This window comes from Chionomys nivalis, chromosome 11 (genome assembly GCF_950005125.1).
Source record: "Chionomys nivalis chromosome 11, mChiNiv1.1, whole genome shotgun sequence".
Lineage (NCBI taxonomy): Eukaryota > Metazoa > Chordata > Mammalia > Rodentia > Cricetidae > Chionomys > Chionomys nivalis.
This window is the reverse complement of record NC_080096.1, coordinates 33,201,354-33,220,515: the sequence shown is the minus strand read 5'-3', so window position 1 is coordinate 33,220,515 and position 19,162 is coordinate 33,201,354. Positions and strand designations below refer to the sequence as shown.

General features: G+C 43.1%; 1 non-coding gene across 1 annotated transcript; it reads right to left on the bottom strand.

Annotated features, from left to right (window-relative positions):
* Window positions 1-1,560: 1,560 nt before the first annotated feature.
* On the bottom strand, window positions 1,561-1,675 carry LOC130884548 (U5 spliceosomal RNA). The gene has a single exon (XR_009058069.1). It is a non-coding gene; the product is annotated as a U5 spliceosomal RNA (small nuclear RNA).
* Window positions 1,676-19,162: the final 17,487 nt, after the last annotated feature.

Here is a 19,162-nt window from a genome sequence, read left to right as displayed (position 1 = left end):
CCACCTCCAACTCCTTCCTCTCAGCCTCTATTGGTTTACTCCTAAGACAAGTTGCTGACTAGCAAGCTCCAGGGATCCAGCTGTCTTTTTCTACTGCCTGTCCATCTCGCAAGTACTAGAGACAGACACATGCTAGCTCCTGCACATTGGCGCTGAGATCCAAACGTAGATTCCTGTGCTAGAGCAGCCATCCCTCCCCAGCCCCTAGATACATACCTTCTCAGTATGTGACAATGGCCTACCACCGAGACAGCTGCCTCAGCCCTTAGGTGAAGGGTGCGTTACTGGAAGGAGGCTCGGTCTTTTAAGATGGTCTTGTTATGGAATCGAGCCTGGAACTCTTTGTAATCCTCCTGTCTCAGCTTCCTGAGTAGGTAGGACTACAGCCTGTCATCAGTCCCGGGGGGTTGTATGTTGTTCATATCATTTACTGTATTGTTTTTATTTTTTAAAAGATGTGTTTATTTATCATGTATACAGAGTTCTGTCTGCATGTATGCCTGCACTCCAGAAGAAGGCTCCAGATCTTATTACCTGGTGGTTGTGAGGAACCATGTGGTTGCTGGGAATTGGACTCAGGAGAGCAGCCAGCGTTCTTAACTGCTGAGCCATCTATCTCTCCCCCCGTGTAATTATTTTGATATGTGTATGCAGGTGCTGTGGGAGGCCAGAGGGATGGATGCTGGAGTTACAGACGACTGGATTCAAACTGGCAAGAAGCAGGACATGTTTTCAATTGCTTAATCATCTCTGCAGCCCCTGCCATGTGTTTCTTCTTTTTCTTCCTCTTCCTTTTTTTTTTTTTTTTTTCTTTTGGTTTTACCCTATGTCCATGGACTATTGAGGCTTTGGTTCTTGGTCATCCAAGTGGTGTTGGGTATGAGTTCCCTCTTGATGGGAATATAGGAATGAACCACCCACATCAATCCTGGCTTAGTAGTCTTTAGAAAAGGATTCCAGAACTAGTTAGAAAGAAACCATGCTCCTGGTGGCCGATTGTATTTAAACCCAGCATTCAGGAGCCAGAGACAGAACTCCCTGGACCAAGGCCAGCCTGATCTACATAGCGAGTTCCAGGACAGTCACAGCTACATAGTGAAATCCTGTCTTGAAAACACAAAATAGGCCGGGCGGTGGTGGCGCACGCCTTTAATCCCAGCACTCGGGAGGCAGAGGCAGGCGGATCTCTGTGAGTTCGAGACCAGCCTGGTCTACAAGAGCTAGTTCCAGGACAGGCTCCAAAACCACAGAGAAACCCTGTCTCGAAAAACCAAAAAAAAAAAAAAAAAAAAAGAAAAGAAAACACAAAATAGAACATTCACGATCCACAGCACCTCCTAAAACTTGACTGGTCAGTCCTATAATCAATGCTACTAAAAGAGCTAAGCCCAATAAGATAAAGTGCATAGCACAGTTCCTCACTCAAATACAAGAGGAGTAAAAGAAAATAAGCCAATACACCAACATCACAAACTTCAAAAGTACACAAAAGACTCAATGCATGTACACAGTACAAGCAGAGAAGGAGCACAAGACGTCTACATTTAGACAACGCATACCAGCCCTGTAAAACAGGACCTCAAAAAATTAGGTTAAGACTCAGAGTTGTTCCTCTCCACGGAAATCTTTAGTAAAAGGCGAAAGATTTATACGATCTGAAGAGAAACCAGAGTATACAAACCTCTTCCCGCCTACCGTTCTAGCTCCACTCCAGCTCCTAGATAACCGATGGGCGCTAGCTCCACGAAGTAAGCGATGACGCCTGTTTTCCTCTCACGCACGTCTCCCAAACGCACATCACTAGGAAGGAAAGAAAGCGAGAAAGAAAAGATAAAAGCGCTTACACGGTTAAATTTCGCACTAACCTGCGTGCAGTGCATTGTGGGTATGTAAATAACACTGGTTCACCAACCTCGGGTGTCCGGAAATGGAGATTTCATTTTCCCGGAGTAAATGTTGGGCCGACGCCAGGGGGCAGTGCAGAAACCAGATTCATGGGACTCTAAACGCCTGGCCCCGCTATAAAAATCTGGTTTTATAATTTTTTTTTTTTTGTGGTTTTTCGAGACAGGGTTTCTCTGTGGCTTTGGAGCCTGTCCTGGAACTAGCTCTTGTAGACCAGGCTGGTCTCGAACTCACAGAGATCCGCCTGCCTCTGCCTCCCAAGTGCTGGGATTAAAGGCGTGCGCCACCACCGCCCGGCCTGGTTTTATAATTTACACCAAATAAAAGTTCTTTTTCTTTTTTTCGGGAGGAGATATTTTGATTTTGCTTCTTGAAATTTTGAGACGGTGTCTCGAACGTCCCCTAGACTGGCCTTGAACTCAGTTGGGCCTGGGAAGATCAGCACAATTCTCTTTGCCTCAACCTCCTGAATGCGGGGCAGCCATTAGGGAGTTTCGTGTATCCCAGGCTAGCATTGAACTTGCCTCATCACCCGGGACGATCTTGAATTCCTGATCTCCTGCCTACTGCTAAACGTTGTATTGACAGGCATGCGCCCCACATCCAACTTAAACATTTTCTTAATTAAAAACAAAATTAAGAGCCGGGCAGTGATAACACACATCTTTAATTCCAGCACTCGGGAAGCAGAGGCAGGGTGATCTCTGTGAATTTGAGGCCAGCCTGCTCTAATGAATGAGTTCCAGGACAGCCAGGACTGTTACACAAGATACCTGTATCAGGAAAAGGAGAGAAAAAAGGGAGGGAGGGAGGGAGGAAGAGAGGGAGGGAGGGAGGGAGGGAGGGAGGAAGGAAGGAGCTGGGCTGTAGTGGTGCAGGGCTTTACCCAGCATTCAGGAGGTAGAGGTAGGCAGATCTCTGTGAGTTCGAGGCCAGTCTAGTCTACAAGAGTTGATGGTAGGGCTGGAGAGATGGCTCAGTGTTTAAGAGCATTGCCTGCTCTTCCAAAGGTCCTGAGTTCAAATCCCAGCAACCACATGGTGGCTTACAACCATCTGTAATGAGGTCTGGGGCCTTCTTCTGACCTGCAGGCATACATGCAGACAGAATACTGTATACATAATAAATGAATAAATATTTAAAAAAAGAGTTGATTCCAGGACAGCTAGGACTGTTACATTGAGAAACCATGTCTCGGAAAAAAAAAAAAGAACCTCTCACAAAAAAAAAATATTAAAATAAAACAAACTAGAAAAAGGTCAAGCCGGGCGATGGTGGCGCACGCCTTTAATCCCAGCACTTGGGAGGCAGAGGCAGGCAGATCTCTGTGAGTTCGAGACCAGCCTGGTCTACAGAGCTAGTTCCAGGACAGGCTCCAAAGCCATAGAGAAACCCTGTCTCGAAAAACCAAAAAAAAAAAAAAAAAAAAAAAAAGAAAAGAAAAGAAAAGAAAAAGGTCACCTTTAGTTACACAATAAGTTAGAGTCCAGTGTATGGATACTTGAGAGTCTTTCTCTTAAAAACTAAACAAAACTGTGATTGGTAGCTAATCAAGCTGCCATTCCCAACCTCTTCTTCCCCTTGTTTCTCTCCACGTTTACAACCACAGTTGGCCACAGTTTCTACTATGGGGCATTGGCGCATGTTCACTGACAAGAGGTTGTTTTCTTTCTTTTACACTTAACTCATTATTATTGTTGTGTGTGGGAGTGTGTGTGTGTGTGTGTGTGTGTGGCCACACATGGAGCTCAGAAGACAACTTTCAGGACTTAGTCCCAGCCTTCCATCCTGTGTTTTCTAGGGAGCAACCACACCAGCAGGTGCGTTCAGCACGGAGCCAGCTCAATGCCCTCTGTCCCCTTTCACTGCTGTTGTTCTTGTTTTTTTTTTTTTTTTTTTTTTTTTTTTTTTTTTTTTTAAGGTTTAATTGACTTTTTTTTTTTTTTTTTTTTTTTTTTTGGTTTTTCGAGACAGGGTTTCTCTGTGGCTTTGGAGCCTGTCCTGGAACTAGCTCTGTAGACCAGGCTGGTCTCGAACTCACAGAGATCCACCTGCCTCTGCCTCCCGAGTGCTGGGATTAAAGGCGTGCGCCACCATCGCCCGGCTTGTTGTTCTTGTTTTTAACTTAATTACATTTCATTTATTTGTTCTGCGTGTGTGGTGCGAGCATGTGCACACCTGTGGAAGCTTTTGGGTGTTCAGTCTCCCACAATATGGGTTCAGGAGAGCAAACTCAGGTCATCAGGCTTGGTAAGGCCTGGATAGAACTACAGCTAGGCACTATCACTCACACACACACACACACACACACATACACACACTCCCGTAAACGTGAAAGAATGCTTGCCTATAATGCACAAATCCTGGGATTGGTATGTCTAATATTATACTCTATGGACAAAAATCAGGTATGGTGGCTCAGCTAATCCCAGCATTTAGGCAGCTGAGACTGCAGTTCAACACCATAAGCGCCGGGCGGTGGTGGCGCACGCCTTTAATCCCAGCACTCGGGAGGCAGAGGCAGGCGGATCTCTGTGAGTTCGAGACCAGCCTGGTCTAGAGAGCTAGTTCCAGGACAGGCTCCAAAGCCACAGAGAAACCCTGTCTCGAAAAAAAAAAAAAAAAAAAAAAAAAACACCATAAGCATTTTGTTGTTGTTGTTTGGTTTGTTCATTTATTAAGACAAGTTTTGTGCAGTCCAGGCTGGCCCTAAACCTGCAGCGTAATTGAAGTTGGCTTTGAAATGATTCTCTCGTTTTCATACCCAGAGTTAGGATTATGAGTTGCCGTGCCCCAAGTTCCCCATATTCTTTTTGGTTTTATTTTTTTATTTTATTTTGAGACAGGGTTTCTTTGTGTAGCCCTGGCTGTCCTGGGACTCACTCTGTAGACCAGGCCAGCCCCGAAATCCCGAACTCAGAGATGTGCCAGCCTCTGCACAGCTGAGTGCTGAGATTAAAGGTGTGTGCCACCACAGCCTGGTACCCTTCCCACCCCGTGTTCTAAATAGAAAATTTGTCTCAAGGACAGGAACTATTGTTCAATGTCTTGTTCATTCCAGTATGTATCCCTCAGTGTCTAGAATTCAATAGGTAGGCCAGGCTGGTCTCAAATTACAGGGATCCACTTACCTGTGCCTCTTGAGTGCTGGAATTAACAGCATGAGCCACCATGCGAGGCTGATTCTCCTTCCTTTAAAAATTAATATGAAGGGGCTGGAGAGATGGTTCAGAAGTTAAGGGCACTGGCTGCTTTTCCTGAGGTTCCGAGTTCAATTCCCAGCAACCACATGGTGGCTCACAACCATCTGTAATGAGATCTGGTGCCCTCTTCTGACCCTCAGGCAAACATGGAGGTAGAACACTGTACATACATAATAGAAAGAAAGAACGAAAGAAAGAAAGGAAGAAAGAAAGAGAAAGAAAACCCAAAACAAAATACCTAAAATAATATCCATCCACCATTAACCTCCTCCAATTTACTACACCTGGCTCCCTCCCACCTCATGTGCTTTTATTTTACTTATTGTTTTGTTGTTATCACGTGCCTATTAATAACCTCTCAGGTCCAATTAGTGCTGCCCAAATTCGTACGGATGTGGAGTCCTGCTGGGCAGGAGCAACACAGCACAGTCTCCCTCCCTCGTTAGCCATCAGGTGTCAATCGCTCCCTCTCTAAGGGTGGGGAAATCAGACTTTGTGGGTGCTGCGTACACGCCTGTACACACGGTTTTCGTCTTGCCCTCTGGTGGTGGTTCACCGCTAGCACACATACTCGCAATGCCTTGCAATGCGTTTCCATTTAAACGCTTTCACTTCGTTTCTCGTCCTTTTGTCTTCTCAATAGTGAAGCGGCTCCCAGAGCTTTCATGCGAGACGAAAGCAGAAGTCACTGACCACTAATGTTGTGCACCAAACACCCATTGGTTATGTAGGACTTAGCGGCGGCCGAACACAATGGGCGGAGACAGTACTACATACCCTGCTTTCTCTTCAGATCATATTCATTTTTTGAGTATTACTAAGAATAGAAAGCAAACATATCTGACACCTTGTACAATTTTTCTCAGTCTTCTGTAGGGGTGTAGTTTTCCCGTTTCAAATATAACTTTCTTCTAACATATGCTAACTTCAGCGCAAGCGAATAGGAGGCAGAAAGATCTCGCCTTCAAAGTCATTTTCAGCTACGTGGAGAGATTGAGGTCAACATAGGGTTCATGAAACCCTGTCCCAAACATCCCTGAAGGAGCGAACAAAACCCCACAGCGCTCTAGTCTCTGATGGCGTTCGAAGCAAATCTTAGGTGAGGTAAGTTCTGCCCCGCCCTTCTCTCCTGGGTTTGGCCCCTGTGCCTTAACTTCCCATTATCAGGACTTGACACACAGTCCAGTGTCTGAAGCGAGGACCTCGGATGCGCAAACCTTTGTGTTAAAGAAACGAACGCTCATTTTCGAGGTGTTGTTTATTTACTGATTAATGCGGAGGGTGAAATCCAGCGCCTCGCGTATACACAAGTGCTCAACAACTGACTGCACTTCCGGGGTACAATTGAATTCAGGCTGCTGAGATTTCCACTCCGAAAGCCTGGAGTTTGCACTGCCCCCTGGTGGTCAGCCCACATCTTTACACAGGAAAAAAGGAAATTTAAGATTTTCCCGGAGACCTGAGGGGAATGACTTAGCCTTATTTACATACCCACAATGCACTGCACAGGCGTCTTTTTTATTTTAATTTAAAACAAAAAAATCGCTGATTCATTTTCCACCTTGATTTTGTTCATAATGGTACGACTCTTATAGATTCATGAGCGACTGAGGCATGGGGATTGGGTAATTTGAGAAGGAAGTTACCGTTATTGAACTAAGATTAAGGGATTATAAGGAAGACATGCAACTAAACATTATTATATGTTTTTCTTACCATCAGGTGAATATCATCAAGTCAATTTTTGGAGGTCTTGTGAAACGGCTACGCAGGACCACCATTCATACTCCAAAAGTAGCGTGTATGCTTGTTATCCCGTTCTTTTCTAGAGTTACGTTTATATTCTTATAGATTTGGCTATCAAGCTGCCAATGTAACATGTGTTCTCTTAACAACAGCATAAAGTTCACATAACGTAGTTGTCTATCACAAGTCCTCAGTTTCCACTGGTGGGTGTGTACTGGGATTAAAGATGTGTGTTCCCATAACCACCTGGTCTGTAAAGCTGAGCAGTGGGACTCTTTCTCTCAGATCGTTATTAAAATACAATTGAAGTGCCACAATGTTGGACTCTAGCGTCCAAATACGGAGGAGTCGCCCCCAGAGACAACCTCTCTCTCACACCACAGCCAATTCAAAAGAATGAGGATTTTATTAATTCTGTCATGACAGGGTCCCTCAGCATTTGGGAAGCCGAGAGACCTCGAATAGCTGGCAGGGGCTACTTTTAAAGGAGAAGGCCACAGAAGCAAGGGGGGTTGTGATTGGTTTATTCAAAAGGGCTATTACCAATAATTGGCTGGAGAGGTCATTTTGACCCCGTTTTTCAGGGGACTGAATCAAAACATACATATATGGGTAATTGTTTAGGAACTGAGTATGTACATGTGTAGCTGTTAGGTCCTTGGTTTCCAAGGGAGGAGGGGAAGCACTAAGGCATGGAGGCTGAGAGAATTCAGAATTGACGGAAATGGCTTCAGAATTGTCTTAAAGTCTTCCAACAACAGTTATGATTGAACCCGATAGAGAGCAGTATTTGCTTTTAGCTAGTACTTACAGGTTATTTTATGGTATTTGCAACAAGTACATAGTTTGAGGTTTTTTTCTGTTGTTAGTGGTGTTTTTTTTTTTTTGTTTGTTTGTTTTTTTTTTTTTCGAGACAGGGTTTCTCTGCGGTTTTGGAGCCTATCCTGGAACTAGCTCTTGTAGACCAGGCTGGTCTCGAACTCACAGAGATCCGCCTGCCTCTGCCTCCCAAGTGCTGGGATTAAAGGTGTGCACTGCAACTGTACTGTATTGTATTCTTACAAAAAAAAAATCTTTTGGATTCCCATCATGCTCCAGACATGGTTAGTCTTCGTTACACTTCTATCAATTTGACACGTGCAAGAGCGATCTGGGAGGAGGAACTACACTGAGAAATGACTCCACCAGATGGTCTGTAGAATTCTATAGTAATTAAAATTAATTACTAATATGGGTGGCCCCAACTCATGGAGGTAAGAAGGCACCCCTAGGCAGGTGGTCTAGAACTGACTAAAAAAGCAGGCTAAGTAAGTCAATAAACAGTGTATTCCCACAGCTTCTGCTTCAGTTCCTGGCTCCAGGTTCCTTCATTGTGTTCCCGCCCTGACTTCTTTTGATGATGAACTGTGTACAACAAAAGAACTTCTGGAGGCATCACAATCCCTGACTTCAAACTACTATAGAGCTACAGTACTGAAAACAGCCTGGTATTGGCATCAGAACAGACAGGAGGACCAATGGAAACAAATAGAAGACCCGGATATTAATCCACACATCTTAAAACACCTGATTTTTGACAAAGAAGCAAAAAATATCAAATGGAAAAAAGAAAGCATATTTAACAAGTGGTGCTGGCATAACTGGATATCAACATATAGAAGAATGAAACTGACCCATATCTATCACCATGCACAAAACTCAGGTACAAATGGATCAAAGACCTCAACATAAACCAGTCACACTGAACATTATAGAAGAAAAGTGGGGAGTATGCTTGAATTGTATTGGCACAGGGAACCACTTCTAATAGAACCCCAGCATCACAGACACTGAAACAATTAATAAATAGGACCTCCTGAACTGAAAAACTTCTGTAAAGCAAAAGACACGGAAAACAAGACAAAACAACAGCCTACAGAATGGGAAAAGATCTTCACTAACCCCACATCAGACAGAGGTGTGATCTCTAAAATGGACAAAGACCTCAAAAAACTGTACACCAAAAGAACACATAATCCAATTAAAAAAAAAAAAAAAAAAGGAGCTCCCGCGCTGGCGGCCGGCTCCAGGGGCCGAAATTCAGAGAAAAAAAGCCGAAAAGAGCAGCAGAAGGCACCCCGGGACCCCCGCGGGAGGACGCCCCGACCCGGCAGCGGCGCCCTGGACGGCCACCGAGAGCCCCACGTCGCCCCGGATCGCCCCACGTCGCCCAGGACCGCCGCGGACCGCCTCACATCGCCTCCCTGCCCTCGCCTCTCAATAAAGACGGGCCCCGCGCCCCAAAACAGCCAAAAAAAAAAAAAAAAAAAAGGAGTACAGACCTAAAGAGAGAACTCTCAACAGAGGAATCTAAAATGTCTATGAGACACTTAATATCCTTAGTCATCAGAGAAATGCAACTCAAAACAACCCTGAGATTCCATCATACACCTGTAAAAATGACCTAGATCGCCGGGCGGTGGTGGCGCACGCCTTTAATCCCAGCACTTGGGAGGCAGAGGCAGGCGGATCTCTGTGAGTTCGAGACCAGCCTGGTCTACAAGAGCTAGTTCCAGGACAGGCTCCAAAACCACAGAGAAACCCTGTCTTGAAAAAAACCAAAAAAAAAAAAAAAAAAAAAAAAAATGACCTAGATCAAAAACACTGATGACAACTTATGCTGAAGAGACTGTGGGGAAAAGGGAACACTTCTGCATTGCTGGTGGGAATGCAAGCTGGTACAACCCCTTTGGATGTCAGTGTGGCGATTTTTCCAAAAATTAGGAAACAACCTTCCTCAAGACCCAGCAATACCACTTTGGGGGTAATTGTGCCACAAGGACATATGCTCAACTATGTTCATAGCAACTTTGTTTGTCATAGCCAGAACCTGGAAACAACCTAAATGCCCCTCGACTAAAGAATGGATATGGAGCTGGGCGGTGGTGGCACACGCCTTTAATCCCAGCACTTGGGAGGCAGAGGCAGGCAGATCTCTGTGAGTTCGAGACCAGCCTGGTCTACAAGAGCTAGTTCCAAGACAGGCTCTAAAACTACAGAGAAACCCTGTCTCGAAAATCCCCCCCCCCAAAAAAAGAATGATATGGAAAATGTGGTACATTTACACAGTGGAGTACTACACAGCAGAAAAAAATAATGACAGCTTGAATTTTTCAGGAAAATCGATGGAGCTAGAAAACATTATTTTGAGTGAGGTAACCCAGACACAGAAAGACAATTATCACATGTACTCACTCATAGGTGGTTTTTAAACATAAAGCAAAGAAAGCCAGTCTACAAACCACAACCCCAGAGAACTTAGACAACAATGCGGACACTAAGAGAGACTTGCATAGATCTAATCTACATGTGAAGTAGAAAGTAGAAAAAGACAAGATCTCCTGAGTAAATTGGGAGCATGAGGACCTTGGAGGAGGATTGAAAGGAGGAGATTAAAGACAGGGAGGGGAGCAGAGAAAAACGTAGAGCTCAATAAAAAAGAAAAACACCTCAACCACAAAGGCAGACATTGCCTCAGAGTAAAGGGTTGGGAAAAAAATTTCCAATCAAATGGACCTAAGAAACAAGCTGGTGTATCTATCCCAATATCGAACAAAATAGACTGCAAACTAAAATCAAAAGAGACAAAGAAGGACACTTCATATTAGTCACAGGAAAAATCCATCAAGAGGAAAACGCAATACCGAACATCTATGCCCCAAATACAAGGGCGCCCACATATGTAAAAGAAACACTTCTAGCCAGGCGGGGTGGCACACATCTTTAATCCCAGCACTTGGGAGGCATAGGCAGGCTGATCCCTGCGAGTTTGAGGCCAGCCTGGTTTACAAGAGCTAGTTCAACACAGGCTTGATAGCTATAGCAAAACCCTGTCTTGAAAACCAAAAATAAATAAATAAGAAAGAAAAAGAAAAAAATTACACTTCTAAAGCTTAAATAATACATTAAACCCTACACACTAATAGTGGGAGACTTCAAGATTTCAACACTCCACTGTCATCATTGGACAGGTCAATCAGACAGAAAATTAACAGAAATAAGAGAACTAGAGATGTTATGACTCAAATGCACATTTATAGAATATTCCATCCAAACATAAAAGAATACACCTTCTTCTCAGCACCTCATGGAACCATCTCAAAAACTGACCACATACTCAGTAACAAAACAAATATCAATAAATTCAAAAAATTGGAAAAACCAAATATGTCTTATCTGATCACCATGGCTTAAAACTAGAATTCAACAGCAATACTAATTTTAGAAAGCCCTTAAACACATGGAAGCCGGGCGGTGGTGGCACACGCCTTTAATCCCAGCACTCGGGAGGCAGAGGCAGGCGGATCTCTGTGAGTTCGAGACCAGCCTGGTCTACGAAGCTAGTTCCAGGACAGGCTCCAAAGCCACAGAGAAACCCTGTCTTGAAAAACCAAAAAAAAAAAAAAAAAAAAAAAGCCCGTAAACACATGGAAATTAAACAATGCTCATCTGAATCATCAATGGGTCAAGGAAGAAATGAAGGCAGAAATGAAAAACTTCCTAAAAATCAATGAAAATGACCACACAGCATACCAAAATTTATGGGACACAATGAAAGTGGTGTTAAGAGGAAACTTTTTTTTTTTTTTTTTTTTTTTTTTTTGGTTTTTCTAGACAGGGTTTCTCTGTGGCTTTGGAGCCTGTCCTGGAACTAGCTCTTGTAGACCAGGCTGGTCTCGAACTCACAGAGATCCGCCTGCCTCTGCCTCCCGAGTGCTGGGATTAAAGGCGTGCACCACCACCACCGGGCCTTGCCCAAGAGGAAACTTTTTTTTTTATATTTATTTATTTATTATGTATACAATATTCTTTCTGCGTGTATGCCTGAAGTCCAGAAGAGGGCACCAGAGGAAACTTTATAGCACTAATGCCTACATAAAGAAGCTGGAGGGGGCTAGAGAGATGACTCAGTGGTTAAGAGCATTGCCTGCTCTTCCAAAGGTCCTGAGTTCAATTCCCAGCAACCACACGGTGGCTCACAACCATCTGTTATGGGGTCTGGTGCCCTCTTCTGGCCTGCAGGCATACATGCAGACAGAATATTGTATACATAATAAATAAATATTTTTTTAAAAAATAAAGAAGCTGCCGGGCGGTGGTGGCACAGGCCTTTAATCCCAGCACTTGGGAGGCAGAGGCAGGCGGATCTCTGTGAGTTCGAGACCAGCCTGGTCTACAAGAGCTAGTTCCAGGACAGGCTCCAAAACCACAGAGAAACCCTGTCTCGAAAAAACCAAAAAAAAAAAAAAAAAAAAAAAGATCCCACACTAGTGAATTAATGGAACATTTGAAAACTTTAGAACAAAAAGAAAACCAAACGCACCCAAGAGAACTAGATGGCAGGAAATAATCTAATTGAGAGCTGAAATCAACAAAATAGAAACAAAGAATCAATGAGACAAAGACTTGGTTCTTCGAGAAAAATCAACAAAATAGACAAACCTTTATCCAAACTAACCAAAAAGCATATAGAGAATATCCAAATTAAAATAGCAGAAATGAAAAAGGGGACATAACAACAGACATGGAGGAAATACAGAGAAAAATCAGGTAATATTTCTAAAACCTGTACCCCACAAAATTGGAAAACTAAAAGAAAATGACAACTTTCTGGATAAATATCACTTACGAGAATTAAATCAAGACCAGATAAGCAAATTAAACATTTCTATAACTACTGAAGAAATAGAAACAGTCATCAAAAGTCTCCCAAACACCAACAAATAAAACCCAAGACCAGATAGTTTCAGCATAGAATTCTACAAGATGTTCAAAAAAGAACTAATACCAATACTCCTCAAATTGTTCCACACCAATAGAAGCAGAAGGAACATTGCCAAACTCTTTTTATGAGGCTACAATTACCCTGATACCCAAACCACAGAAAGACATTACTAAGAAAGAAAATTACAGATCAATCTCACTCATGAACATTGATGCAAAAATACTAAGTAAAATACTGGCAAATCGAATCCAAGAACACATTAGAACCATCATTCACCATGATCATGTTGGCTTCATTCCAGAGATGCAGGAATAGTTCAGCATACAAAAATTTGTCAATGTAATCCACCATATAAACAAACTGAAAGATGAAAATGATGTGATCAGCTGGGGGGGCGTGGCACATGCCTTTAATCCCAGCACTCGGGAGGCAGAGGCAGGCGGATCTCTGTGAGTTCGAGGCTACAGAGTGAGTTCCAGGACAGGCTTCAAAGCCACAGAGAAACCCTGTCTCGAAAAACCAGAGAAAAACCACAAAAAAACACATGATCATCTCATTAGATGCCGAAAAAGCTTTCAACAAAATACAATATCCCTTGATGATAAAGGTCTTAGAGAGAGTAGAAATACAAGGAACATACCTAAACATAATAAAGGCAATATACAAGCTAACAGAAAGCTAAATGGAAACTCCTAGCAATCCCACTAAAATCAGGAACAAGACAAGGTTGTCCACTCTCTCCATGTCTATTCAATTTAGTTCTTGAGGTCCTAGCTAGAGCAATAAGACACCAAAAGAAATGTCAAACTCTCACTATTTGCTGATGATATGATAGTTTACATCAGCAAACCAAAAATTCTACCAAGGAACTTCTACAACTCATAAACACTCTCAGTAATATAGCAGGATACAAGATTAACTAAAAAAAAAAATCAGTAGCCCTCCTGTACACAGATGATAAAAGAGCTGGGGAAGAAATCAGAGAATCAACACCCTTCACAATATCCACAAATAGCATAAAATATCTCGGAGTAACTCTAACCAAACAAGTGGAAGACTTGTATGAGAAGAACTGTAAATCTTTAAAGAAAGAAATTGAAGAAGAAATCTTTGAAGAAAGAAATTGAAGAAGACATCAGAAAGTGAAAAGATCTCCCATGCTCTTGGGTAGGTAGAATTAACATAGTAAAAATGGCAATCTTACCAAAAGCAATCTACAGATTCAATGCAATGCCCATCAAAATCCCAGCAAAATTCTTCACAGACCTCCAAAGACCAGTACTCAACTTCATATGGAAAAGCAAAAAACCCAGGATAGCCAAAACAATCCTGTACAATAAAAGAACTTCTGAATCATCACAATCTATGACTTCCAACTCTACTACAGAAACGTAGTACTGAAAACAGACTAGTATTAGCATAAAAACAAACAGGAGGGCCAAAGGAACTGAATAGAAGACCCGGATATCAATCCACAGACTACAAACACCTGATTTTTGACAAAGAAGCAAAAAATATCAAATGGAAAAAAAGAAAGCATATTTAACAAATGGTGCTGGATATCAACATGTAGAAGAATAAAAATAGATCCATATATATCACCATACGCAAAACTCAAGTCCAAATTGATCAAAGGTTTCAACATAAAGCCAGCCACAATGAACCTTATAAAAGAGAAAGTGGGGAGTACACTTGAATGCATTGGCACAGGGAACCACTTCCTAAATATAACCCCAGTAGCACTGACACTGAGAGAAACAATTAATGAATGGGACCTCCTGGAACTGAAAATCTTTTGTAAAGCAAACAACATGGTCAACAAGACACAATGACAGCCTATAGAATGGGAAAAGATCTTCACTAACCCCATATCAGACAGAGGTCTGATCTCCAAAATATACAAAGAACTCAAGAAACTGGTCATCAAAAGAACAAATAATCCAATTTTTAAAAATGGAATACAAACCTAACAGAGAACTCAAAAGAGGAATCTACAATGGCTGAAAGACACTTAAGGAAATGCTCAACATCCTTAGTCATCAGAAAAATGCAAATCAAAACAACTCTGAGATTCCATCTTACACCTGTAAGAATGGCCAAGATCAAAAACACTGATTACAACTTATGCTGGTAAGGTTGTTTGGAAAAGGGAACACTTCTGCATTGCTGGAGGGAATGCAAGCTGATATAATCCCTTTGGATGTCAGTGTGGCAATTTCTCAGAAAATTAGGAAACAACCTTCCTCAAGACCCAGTAATACCACTTTGGGGTATATATCCAAAGGATGCTCAATTGTGCCACAAGGACATGTGCTCAACTATGTTCATAGCAGCTTTGTTTGTGATAGCCAGAACCTGGAAACAACCTAAATGCCTTTCAACTGAAGAATGGATAAGGAAAATGTGGTACATTTACACAATGGAGTACTACACAGCAGAAAGAAATAACATCCTAATTTAAAGGCAAATGGATGGAGCTAGAAAACATTATTTTGAGTGAGGTAACCCAGACTTAGAGTGGAGAGAAAATTATCATATGTACTTACTTACAAGTGGTTTTTAAACACAGAGAAAAGAAAACCAGCCTTCAAATCACAATCCCAGAGAACCTAGACAACAATGAGTACCCTAATATACAGCTAAGCTACATGGGAAGTAGACAAAGACAAGATCTCCTGAGTAAATTAGGAGCATAGGACCTTGGGAGAAGATTGAAGGGGAGGGGAGAGGCAAGGAGGGGAGCAGAAAAAAATGTAGAGCTAAATAAAAATCAATAAATGTAGTAGGAGCTGCGGGCAATGTTCCTGCCACCCCAGCTCCTGGTCGCCTGGCTAGCTCATGCCCCAAAATAACAACACACAAACTGTATTCTTTTAAACACTGCTTGGCCCATTATATCTAGCCTCTTCTCGGCTAACTCTCGCACCTGGACTAGCCCATTTCTAATAATGTGTGTAGCACTCCAAGGTGCGGGAAGATTCTAGCCTACATCCATCCTGGGTCGGAGCTTCATCGCATCTGCTCTGGAGCACAGCGACATGGTGTCTGCCCCAGAGAGGAGAGCTATCGAGTCTGAGCTCACTTCCTCTTCCTCCCAGCATTCTGTTCTGTTTACTCCACCCACCTATGTTCTAACCTATGAGGGCCAAGCAGTTTCTTTATTTTTTTAACCAATGACTTTCCTCCATCAAATAAAATTAAAAAAAGACAACCTCTGCCCACTCCCTCCCCTCAACACCACTGAGGCCGGTGGATGTTCCTTCTGCTTGCAGTCTGAGCTCCTTTCTTTTCCATCTCTCTACCTAAGGGGTAGCTGCTGCCATGACTGCTCTCCTCCTCTCTTCATTTCTCTCTCTGACTTTCTGCTCTTCTCCCTTCTTGCCTTTTCTCTTTCCCCTTTTTCCTCCATAACTCACTAAATAAATATCCACCCTCACTCTGCATGGTGTGCCTGTTTATCTATCACCCATCTTGGCTGTGGATCCTCAAGGGATTGGCAGCCCCACCAAAGCCTCTCACCAGCTTCATGGCTCCCTGTTTGGGATCCACTGCCCCAGGTAGCCCACTCAAGGAACAGTGTCATTTGCCATTTTACTTTTCTATAACTCCTCATGGGACTGGCTGCACCGCCAAGGTCTCTCACCCACCATGCAGTTCCCTGCCTAGGACCTACTTGTCCTCATGGCCCACAGGCCACTCAGGGCTCCCTGTCTAGAACTCGCTGCCTTTGTGACCCTCTGTGGTCTCGGGACCCGCTGCTTCCTTCAGACACTTGGGGACCTGCAGCATTTTACTTTTACCATAACATTGGCACTTGGTGACTTGGCCAGGTTTTTTCGACATTCCCTCCAGCCCATGGGTGGGCCATCTGGGAAAACTTGGAACCCTGGCTTCTGAAACCAGGTTTCTTTACAACAGCTCTGTGCACTATCTGCCTGAACGCCCACCTCTATGCACACCAGCAGCTTTGGTGGTGAGTTTTCCCCTTCCAGCTCCCAACCACAGCCTTCATGGCTATGGTTGAGCCCTTTGCTGACATTTATTCATAGCTAAAATCGTGACCAGACAACCCAGGGTTGGTCCTCCCACGCTAGCACTGCATACACTGTGCAGTGCACTTGATTTGGGGGTCCAGGGAGCCCCGGATTTTTCTTTATCCTTTCTTTCTCTTTTCTTTTCTTTGGAGCGGCCTCTAGCCTCTCTGGCTTCCGAGTCACTGGACTTTAACGCCCTGCCTGTAGAGAGAGGTGTCCCTGCCACCACTACCACTGGTCCTGCAGATTAGTTTGATCCACAAAGCAGCTGTTTTCAATTCCACGGCATTGTTTCCCCGCCATGGTTTATTGCACGGTGGCTCGGCAACAGGGCAGAACATGCCTCTAGGTTTCTCTTCCATACAACATGTGACCCTGCCATTTTGACTGTGGTCAGGTGACCTTACCACCATCTTAGCTGATGTCAGGCAACTTCACCACCATCATAACTGAGAGCCAGGCCAGGTAACCAAGTCCTGCCATCTTTACATATTCCTTGCCTGGTTCCCCAGTACTGACTATGTTACCTGTGTGTTTTGTGCAGTGGCATGCCTTTGGCAGGACACACCAAGAGCATCCACATCACCCAACTCCTGTTCATTGTGTGTGTATGAGCATACATGTAACATAAATACACCCATGTTTACTGTTAAATGTTTTATTTGTTCATTGTATCTCATTTCAGACTACAAAAACAATGTCTCATGTTTTAAACTGGTATGTACTTATAATTCTCTTACAAAAATACAGTATATTTAATCCAACCCTGATTTAAAATATATTACTATTGTCAGTTCTGCCCTTAACCTAGTATTGCAAAAAGTTTTTTCTTCTTTCTGTCCTTTTACAAGTGTAAATCTTAGGCCAGGCAGTGGTGGCACACTCCTTTAATCCCAGCACTTGGGATGTCAGGGCAGGCAGATCTCTGTGAGTTCGAGGGCACCCTGGTCTAAAGGGCTAGTTTCAGGAGAGCCACCAAAGCTATAGAGAAACCCTGTCTCGAAAAACAACAACAACAACAACAAAACAAAACAAAATGAGTGTAAATCTTACCTGTTAAGGTAAAGTCATGCCTGGACCCAGCTGTCCAGGCAGATTCCATACTGTAGTTATACCTGATAAACAGCACTCAACTGCTCAGAGATCTGAGGAATGTGGCATTTAAATATTTAATTATTTAAAAACTTTTCATAACAAAAAGAGACAGGTTTCCTCCTAGCAGCAGCACTCTACTTCCTCCAAAGAAGACAGAAGACAAATGGGCACAAAACAACATCCATCCACAATTTGCTTCAACTGCCAAGTGCTGACCACTCGGTAAAACTGCCTTTCATCTAAACTGAAAGTCTCCAGATAGTGAACAGAATTGCTGGAATCCACAGCCTAGCTGCTCTGGTCAAGGTAGGATTGTCTTCCTACAGATTTCTTAGCCCAAGGATCATCTGGAGCCTGGAAGGCCCTGCACTAAAGAGCAAAAGAAAAATATGAGCCTCAGTGACATGGAGGACCCTGAGTAGCTCTAGGTGCCAACCAGTAAGTTCTCTGTAGTTTTTTAATCAATAACTCAAGTAAATTTTAACCTTCTCAAAGACCTCTGATGCAGTTTGAGAGTTGAGTTTAAAGGACAACTTTACCAAACAAATTTCCGCAAAATACAAATACAAGTTATTAAGGCATGTACCTGCAAGTTATAAAGGTGTGAGGACAAGTGCATGCTATCGAATTTCTCTCACGCTGCCTTTCATATTCTTTTTAAAAAATATTTATTTATTTATTATGTATACAATATTCTGTCTGTGTGTGCATGCCTGCAGGCCAGAAGAGGGCATCAGACTCCATTACAGATGGTTGTGAGCCACCATATGGACTCAGGACCTTTGGAAGAGCAGGCATTGCTCTTAACCTCTGAGAAATCTCTCCAGCTCGCCTTTCATATTCTTTTTTTTTTTTAATTTATTATGTATACAATATTCTGTCTGTGTGTATGCCTGAAGGCCAGAAGAGGGCGCCAGACCTCTTTACAGATGGTTGTGAGCCACCATGTGGTTGCTAGGAATTGAACTCAGGACCTTTGGGAGAGCAGGCAATGCTCTTAACCACTGAGCCATCTCTCCAGCCCCTCACCTTTCATATTCTTAAAGATGCTTTTTATTATGCAAAAATATGTCACAGTCATTCTGATATAAATATTCTGCTGTTTAAATTTTCACAAATCCAAAGAATTCTTTTGAGTTCCAGAGAGCCGAATTGAAGGATCCACCTTAAACAGGTCAGATAGACTTCTCCCAATTCCCTGGTCCTAATTTTTTTCAAAACTTAACTTTGTCTTCTGTTCAGCCAATACCTCAAAAAGGTTTGAGAGACACCAGATATTTCCAATCGCAAACACTGAACAGCAGCAAAGAGACCAGCTCCTCCCACTGCTAATCTATGTCTCCCCACTATGCAAGCAGCACTCCTTCTCTCTCTCCCTCTCCTCTCCTCTCCTCTCCTCTCCTCTCCTCTCCTCT